We start from the raw sequence: 8,863 nt of genomic DNA on the forward strand, positions 1-8,863 counted from the left end.
GTTGTATCTTTAGTATACTTAATTTTGAAATTTTAGTTACAAAGGTGAGTGTGAGAATTTTATCAGATAGCATGGGTTTAAAGATTGTTAAATACTGTTAAGGAACAGTGACTTCTGTGCTGCCCTGGTGGTTCTTCCCTTGAAAAGGCCTTCAAAGTATGTGTAGTCTCCTATAGCTGCAGTTGTCCCTGTCAGTCCATGAGGCTCCTAAAAGCGTAGTTCAGGCACCCAGGGGCTATTTCCAGATTGGCAAATGCCTTAAGAGAAAGAGATGCTTTGAGTTCTAGGCTCTCTGGGTTCTTATCTAGATTTTGTCTCAGTAATTCCTCATTACCTAGTTAGCCTTTTTATGCTTTTAAGAAAATGATTTTTATATTGCAGCTGTTGTCTAGTTGGTCTTAGCAGTAGGCTGATCCACATTTCCTGAGGCATGGTACCCAGTGTGCCTTCATGTTAATGGGAGAAAAGTAGGGAAAGACATGTTTATTTGGCTTTGAATGTTTTCCAGTCATTCAGCAAGCATTACTGGTGTCTTCTGAGTTATGTATTTATGAAGGACAGATATATGTGTTTTAAAATTTATTTATTGTTTATTTTTCTGCCACACTGAGCAGCTTGTGGGATGTTAGTTCCCTGACCGGGGATCAAACCCGGGCCCATGGCAGTGAGAGCACCGAGTCGTAACCACTGGACCGCCAGGGAATACCCTATGAGTTGAGTTTTAAAAGCCTGACAAGTTCTGTTAAGTAGTCCTAGTCTGTCTTATATCCCCAGTATCTTTTTTTTTTTTTAATTTTTATTTGTTTTTTTTTGGCTGCGTTGGGTCTTCATTGCTGCGCACAGGCTTTCTCTAGTTGCGTCGAGTAGGGGCTACTCTTCGTTGCAGTGGGCGGGCTTCTCATTGCAGTGGCTTTTCTTGTGGAGCATGGGTTCTAGGCGTGTGGGCTTCAGTAGTTATGGCATGCGGGCTCAGCACTTGTGGCTCTAGAGCATCAGGCTCAGTAGTTGTGGCGCACGGGCTTAGTTGCTCTGCAGTATGTGGGATCTTCCCAGACCAGGGCTCGAACCTGTGTCCCCTGCATTGGCAGATGGATTCTTAACCACTGTGCCACCAGGGAAGTCCTGTATCCCCAGTATCTGACTTGGAATTAACATAAATAAATACTTAGTCAGATGGATCTTGACTGCTGAGAAGGAGCTCCATCTAGCAAAGAAGGTAAGCAAGGTAAAAGCTGCTAAGTGTTGGGTAAATGGTACAGGTAGTGGACCAAGGAAAAGAAAAGATGGTAGATGGTTCTAAGTAAGCAACAGTGATCAGGGAAGGCTTCATTCAGGGTGGTAGACTTGGAGCGAGGTGTTTTTTTTGTTTTTTGTTTTTTTTAACATCTTTATTGGAGTATAATTGCTTTACAATGTGTTAATTTCTGCTGTATAACAAAGTGAATCAGCTATATGTATACATATATTCCTGTATCTCCTCCCTCTTGCATCTCCCTCACACCCTCCCTATCCTGCCCCTCTACCACCCCTCTAGGTGGTCACAAAGCACCGAGCTGATCTCCCTGTGCTATGCGGCTGCTTCCCATTAGCTATTTATTTTACATTTGGTAGTGTGTATATGTCCATGCCACTCTCTCACTTCATCCCAGCTTACCCTTCCCCCTCCCTGTGTCCACAAGTCCATTCTCTACATCTGCATCTTTATTCCTGTCCTGCCCCTAGGTTCTTCATAACCTTTTTTTTTTTTTTTTTTAGATTCCATATATAGATGTTAGCATACAGTATTTGTTTTTCACTTTCTGACTTACTTCACTCTGTATGACAGACTCTAGGTCCATCTACCTCACTACAGATAGCTCAATTTCGTTTCTTTTTATGGCTGAGTAATATTCATTGTATATATGTGCCACATCTTTATCCATTCATCTGTCGTTGGACACTTAGGTTGCTTCTGTGTCCTGGCTATTGTAAATAAAGCTGCAGTGAACATTGTGGTACTTGACTGTTTTTGAGTTATGGTTTTCTCAGGGTATATGCCCCGTAGTGGGATTGCTGGGTCGTGTGGTAGTTGTATTTTTAGTTTTTTAAGGAACCTCCATCCTGTTCTCCATTGGAGTGAGGTTTTAAAGGGTGAATAGGGCTCAGGCAAAAGTAGTAATTGGGGCTTGAAATAAGCAAAGGCTGGGTGATGGGAAATCATGCTGGTGTGCAGGGACAACATTCTTGTGTCAGCCAGAGTAGGAAATGCATGTAGATTGGGAAAAGAGCTAGAAGCTGGGTAGTAGGGGCTAGATAATGAAGGCCTTTTACAACTAGGAGTTTGACCATTCCTCTTTAGGAATCTGAAGAGTTTGGGGGAAACAGGTGAGTACAGAAGGGCAAATACCAAATTAGAGACAGATTGACCAGTTAAGGGCCTCTGTTTTTGTCCAGTCGGAGATAACAAAGGCCTGAACATTGATTGGGAAGGATGATTAAACATGGCTCTGGCTTTGCCTGGCTAAGAGCGTGGCACACATTCCCACTGGGACATTTTCAAAGATCCTTTTTCTATTGGCTTGGTTTGTCTATGCCCCCAATTTAACGAATCCAGCCCAATTCCATAGCTGCTGCTGTTGATGGGTTTTGTCTTGTGTTTTGTATTTCACAGATTCTCTTAAATCCACCTATTCTTTTTTTTTTTTAAAGAATTTATTTATTTATTGGCTGTGTTGGGTCTTCATTGCTGCACGCAGGCTTTCTCTAGTTGCGGCGAGTGGGGGGCTACTCTTCGTTGTGGTGTGCGGGCTTCTCATTGTGGTGGCTTCTCTTGTTGCAGAGCATGGGCTCTAGGCACGCAGGCTTCAGTAGTTGTGGTTCGCGGGCTCTAGAGCGCTGGCTCCGTAGTTGTGGCACACGGGCTGAGTTGCTCCGCAGCATGTGGCATCTTCCCAGACCAGGGCTCGAACCCACGTCCCCTGCATTGGCAGGCGGATTCTTAACCACTGCACCACCAGGGAAGCCCAATCCACCTATTCTTAAAGGTTCTGGTTAGCTCTTGGCATGGATTATTAAATTTTCCTCTCCAACTGTCAATTTTCATGGTGCTCCTGTTCTGCCTGGAATTAACGCCTTCTCACTTGACAAATGGCCTACTCAAGTGGCAGTTGTCTTTCTGCTCCCTTCTTGAAGGCAGTGTTACTTAGTCATTTGATGAATGTTTATTGAGCACCTACTGTTTGCCAAGTACTGTTCTGGGCACTAGGAACATATCACTGAGCTGGACAGTCCCTCCTCTCACGGTGCTTAACACTGTTGTGAGGCAAGAAAGGCAAACTAGTACACTGTTTCATCCAAGATTTAAAAGTGTTTGAAGAAAATAAAATGGGAATGAGAGAGAGTAACTGGATGCCTAAATTGGGTGGTAAGAGAGACCTTTCTGAGGAAGGTAATCATGTAATGCATTTATGGGTCTACATGACTCTTCCACTATACTGAGCCCTTAGTAGCACCTTGAGCTATTATCTATCTATTCTTGGCTCTTAAATGATGAGTGACTAAATGAATTATGTGGCTACTCCTCCCCTTTTCCAGTAGTCAGTGCACTACCTGAAACTTCCTTAACTCTCAGATCAAATTACTTTAAGCCTTCTGCAGGTTGTCTCTGCAGCCAAGGTAAGAGAGATGCCGTCCTTACCCTAGAGAGGCTCCCAGTCTCTGGGCAGGAATGTGATAAAACTTGCTTTGGTAAGTATTCTGTGCACCTGGACAGAGAAATCAGGGTGTTTCCAGGGGAAGGCCACTCTCGGCAGCTTCCCTCCAGGTAGTTTAATTACCTTGATCTGTACTCAGGAAAGCTGACTAGTAAAGCTATATTGGTCTATAAAACCAGACTCCAGTGTGTTAATTTATGATGAGAAATATGTCAGGTGCAGTAGACTTCCCCATTGGCCTTAGTGTGTTTTCTTCATGTAATCATGTCACTTGGGAAGCTTAATTGAAGTCAAGAGATAGCTCCACATATCAGAATGAGGGGAGTTTAATTCTAGGGATGGAATGTTTACCAACATCAGATTACCCCTACCACAAGCCTGGCACACCTTTCCTCCCCACTTCAGTTTGCTTCAGTGATTCTTGGTTCTGTTGCATCTTCGACTTGATATTTTATCTACCCCCAAATGGCATGATTTTACTTTTTATTTTTTTGGCCACACGACGCTGCATGTGGGATCTTAGTTCCCCAACCAGGGGTGGAACCCACGCCCCCTGCATTGGAAGCGCAGAGTCTTAACCACTGGACTGCCAGGGAAGTCCCTTTTTAACTTTCTTAAACAGTCACTCTGATTTCCATCATATTCCAGGCCTTGGGACCCATTACTTTCTCTTTCACATTACTTTGCTTATTGCTTTTGTTGAAAGTATCCTATAGCTCTGACTTGGGGGTGAGGGTGGGGGGTAAGTTTCCAAACTCACTGTCTTCCCCAAATGTGCTAGGATCTTCGGGCTACCCAGTTTATTCAAATCTGTGTGACAGTGGTATCAGATACAGACCTAAAGTTCCCAATGTGCTAAATTATAGGTGGCCTACCTGTAGAAAGGTAGCGTTAAAAGCTTTTCTCGGGTTATGACTGAGGTGTGTAAACACGAGGAAATCCTATAGGTCAAGGACAGAAGTCCAGCGAATGGAGACCCAGGGGGACGTTAAATGGCCTGTGACCGTCCACGCAGCAGCTGAGGCTAGGTTTCAGAGGAGTGGGAATAGGGGCCTTCAATTAACATTGAGCCATCCTCTTATACTCTGAAGATGGGAGCAAGGCTTTGTCGCGGAAGAACAGGTCGCTGGACCCCGCGGCGAACGCCTAGTCCCGTTCCACCGGGTCTCCGAGCTTCGGGTTCCCGAATACAGAATGAAGAAAGCGACAGCTCAGGCTTGCGCCTCTGCGAATAAAACCCTTTGATTTCGTTGTAAAACTACACTTTCACGTGAGGATCTTAGAACAAGGAAAATAAAAGATAAATGACGGGCGTTACAAGAGCTGGCAACTCGCCCCTAACGTCCGAGTTACAACACTCGTAACGCAAAGCGCAGGAATCCAAGCGGGCGCCCGTTGTCAGAATAGCAACGGCGCAGGCTCCGTTCTGACGTAGGGTTTTCTGGGAATTGTAGTTTTCTCATCTTTGCGGGAGAGGAGACGATCTGTCACCGACATCTTTGCACAGCCGCGCCGACACCGGGTCTGAATGCACGGTCCAGTGGAGGGGGTCGGCGTGTTAACACCATCTATAATAGGAAACAATATATAACGGCTGCTGGGACCTCAACAAAGGCCTAGTAAATGCTCAGGAATTCGGGAAGCTTTCACAGAAAACCGTGCGATAACCGATGCGGACGGATTACGCATTCGCCTGGGAGACAGTGGGAAGGTAGCAAGTGGGATTATTACAGGCAGAAGAAACTGCTCCTACAAAGTTTGTAAGCATGAGAGCAATTCTGGATGGCTGAGAACACGAGGGTATTGAGTAGGGGTTGGTGAACAATGGGATCTGACGATTTAGAAATGGGAAGAAATCAGATCATGGTCTTGAATACCAAACCCAAGAATTTGGACCTTTTCTTGAATACACCTCACACGCAGACCAAGCAATATGAATGACCCCCTCCTTTGCGTTCTCCCTTATTTTGTTCATCTTTGTTTTATCACTTACCACAGCATTCTGTGTCTTCGTCCCAAGAGCTCAACAAGGATCATGGCCGTGTGATAAGAGCTCAGGAAGTGTTTTTTGAATGATCAGATTTCAGTTTTTAGAAAAGCAATTAGCAACATTAAGAAGAGAGGGTAAGAAGAGAGCAAGGCTGGATGTAAAAAGTCATCAGAGTTTAAAGTAAATTGCTTTTCCAGCCTGCAATTTTCCCTCCAACCAAGGGTTGAAATCTGGCAGCTCAAGGCCATTTCCATCCTGGGTTTTGTTTGGTCAGCGCTTTAAAAAAAAAGATTAATTGCCCCATATTTTTAAAGTGGAATGTTTCACACTTAAACAATAACAAAAGATTTCTGGCTTCTCCTGAAAATTTTGAAGACTTGACAGTTTGGGGCCCTGATTCTTGACAGCAACAGAACGGAGCTGAGTAGCTGCTGCCCCCTTTAGACAGGACATATGCTCTTCAGTTTGTCACATTCCCCAACACTCCTTCCATCCCTTAAACTGAGGCCAAGTACCAGCTACTATTTATCATGATGCTTTTGTTTTCATTTATTTACAGTGAGCTAGCTCTGTTTGGCCTTGGAGGTGTTTAAGTTGCCCATCTTTGTGCTAATCTATCCTACCTGGTATCCAAGGAGTGATTCAATTAAATTAGTATTTTAGAAAGATTAGTCAGTGCAAAACAGACTGAAGTGAGGAGCCGGGAGGCAGAAAGGAAGCAAGAAATTGGAAACCTATTGAAGGAATATTTGAAAGAATTTGGCCAGTAATTAAATATTGGATGAAAGATGAGGAAAAGGCAAAATACAACTTCAGAGTTTCCTACCTGAATGGCTGGGAAGATGATATCACCAACTTAAGAAAGTGGGAGAAGTGGAAGGGGTGGTGGTGATCACTACCTTGCTACCTCTAGTATTTCGTGGGCAAGGGCCGTGAGTTACCAATTCCATAATCCTCCAGTATTGTGCCGGGCATGCATTAGGTGCCCAGGAAATTCTAGCTGAACTGAAACTGATCTCAGGTGGGCTATACCTGATGAGGGGGAAGGAAGGGAGAATTGGAATGCTGGAACAAAACCAGAACGTTGTGGGACCTTAGGAATTCTCTCCAGAGTGGATGGACCCGGGGCTTGGGGACAGTTAATCCATTTTGGAGGAAAACCTATGCAAAAGTCCTGAAGCAGAGCAGGAATTTGGCATGCAAAAATGGAGACGGGATGGGGGGAATGGTGTCATTCCAGGGGAAGGGAGAAAAAAAAAAATCAAAGAGACTGGATGGCAGGACTTTTCCTGGAAGACACTGGAAGAGCAAGCTCTTGGTTGGAGCATTAGGCAGGGGATTTGGGACAATGAGGCTGGCAAGGTTGGAACACCAGACTTCTCTAAACAGTTTTGAGAACACATCACTTGAAAAGAAGTCTCCAGACCCGAGCTGCTGCTGCTGCCCCCAGCTCCCCTGTGGCGGGGAGGGCACCAGGTCACTGCATCCAGAGGGGCCCAGAAGGGGAAGGAGGCATAGCCTCCACCGCAGCAGCTGCACCCACCATGGAGAGCATCAAGTGTAGGGTGGTAGGCGGTGGGGCTGTGGGCAAGACGTGCCAGCTCATCTGCTACACAACGACCATCTTCCCCAAGGAGTACCTCCCCACAGCGTTTGACAGTTATAGCGCCTGCAGGGCTGGCGCACGGTGAACCTGCACCTGTGGGACACAGCGGGCCGGGAGGAGTAGGGCCGCCTCCGCGGACACTCCTACCCTCAGACCAATATGTTTGTCATCTGTTTCTCCATTGCCAGTCCGCCCTCCTATGAGAATGTGTGGCACAAGTGGCATCCAGAGGTGTGCCACCACTGCCCCGATGTGCCCATCCTCCTGGTGGGCACCAAGAAGGAGCTGAGAGCCCAGCCTGACACCCTATGACGCCCGAAGGAACAGGGCCAGGTGCTGGCCAAGCAGATCCATACTGTGCGCTACCTCGCGTACTTGGCCCTGCAGCAGGACGGCGTCAAGGAAGTGTTTGCTGAGGCTGTCCAGGCCGTGGGTCAACCCCATGCCTAGCAAGCGTGGGTGGTCCCGTGTCCTCTTGTGACCCTGACACTCAGCTTGGAGGCTGCCCCTGCCCCCCACCAGTTGTGCCTTTGTGCCTTCTCTGCCCCCAGCTGTGCCTTTACGAATAATTCTGGCACCCCTTGCCAAGGGGGCTCCCCGAAAGCCTTTTCTCCTTAAGGAGGCCCACAGGGAAAGGGGCTTTGGGCCCTGCCCCACTCTGCTTGAGAACACTAGGTATTCTCGAGAGCTCACCCAGGCCAAGGTCAGACCCCTCCCCAAGAAGCCAACCCAGCGCCCCCTCCCCACTTTCCTCTACTGACCAGTTGATCCTGCTTTCCACACAGATGTTGCTGCCTACTGTGGTGACTTCTCTCAGGTTAGGAGCTCTCAGCCATCCCTAATCTCTCCCTCGCTGCTCTTCAAATTGCTCCCCCCTCAAGATACTCTCTCCCTTCCCCAGAGAAGGAGCCATAGAATCCTAAGATGAATGTGCCCTAACCTACCCCCCAACCCCCGAGTGCTCAGGCCTTTTGCATCCACTGACTGACTCGGCCCCACCCCCACCCCCTCCGGGCTCCAGGGGGCCCCACCTACTCCCATCAGCATCAATAAAACCTCCTGTCTCCAGCGGGAAAAAAAGGAAAAGAAGTTTTCGGCCCAAACTTCCCCAAAATAAATATTTACAAGTTATTTATACGTACAACTAATGTAATATTATGCACTTTATAAACATTAACACACAAACAAGAAGTTAAAAAACACAAAAATTAGAAATATTCTAGTATTTTCTTCCCACTCCCGCAACGTATCATATCACACATTGCCTATGTTACCTCCCCCCCAGCCCCTCCTCCTCCACCATCACTTCGGAGCCCCTGCTGTAATCAAAGGGAGCCTTAGGAGTTTCTGAAACAGAGGAGGTCTCTGACGACTTTCCCGAATCCGCAAAGTAAAAACAGACTGCGACATCAAAGAACTGCAATTGCCTTAGAGCGCTTTCCACGTGCCAGGAAACGCCTCAGTGCTTTAATATAACTCATTCAATCCCCAAAGCAATCCTACTCTGTAGGTACCATTATTGTCTTTTAAGATATTTTTATCTTAAGATGAAACCGAGGCACAGTGAGGTTAAGA

The 8,863-nt window shown here is 46.5% G+C and overlaps 1 pseudogene; it reads left to right on the forward strand.

Moving 5' to 3' along the window:
- The first annotated feature begins 7,226 nt into the window (after positions 1-7,226).
- Positions 7,227-7,769, forward strand: LOC136128144 (rho-related GTP-binding protein RhoG-like; annotated as a pseudogene).
- Positions 7,770-8,863: the final 1,094 nt, after the last annotated feature.

Source organism: Phocoena phocoena, chromosome 1 (genome assembly GCF_963924675.1).
Source record: "Phocoena phocoena chromosome 1, mPhoPho1.1, whole genome shotgun sequence".
In the NCBI taxonomy this organism is placed as follows: Eukaryota; Metazoa; Chordata; class Mammalia; order Artiodactyla; family Phocoenidae; genus Phocoena; species Phocoena phocoena.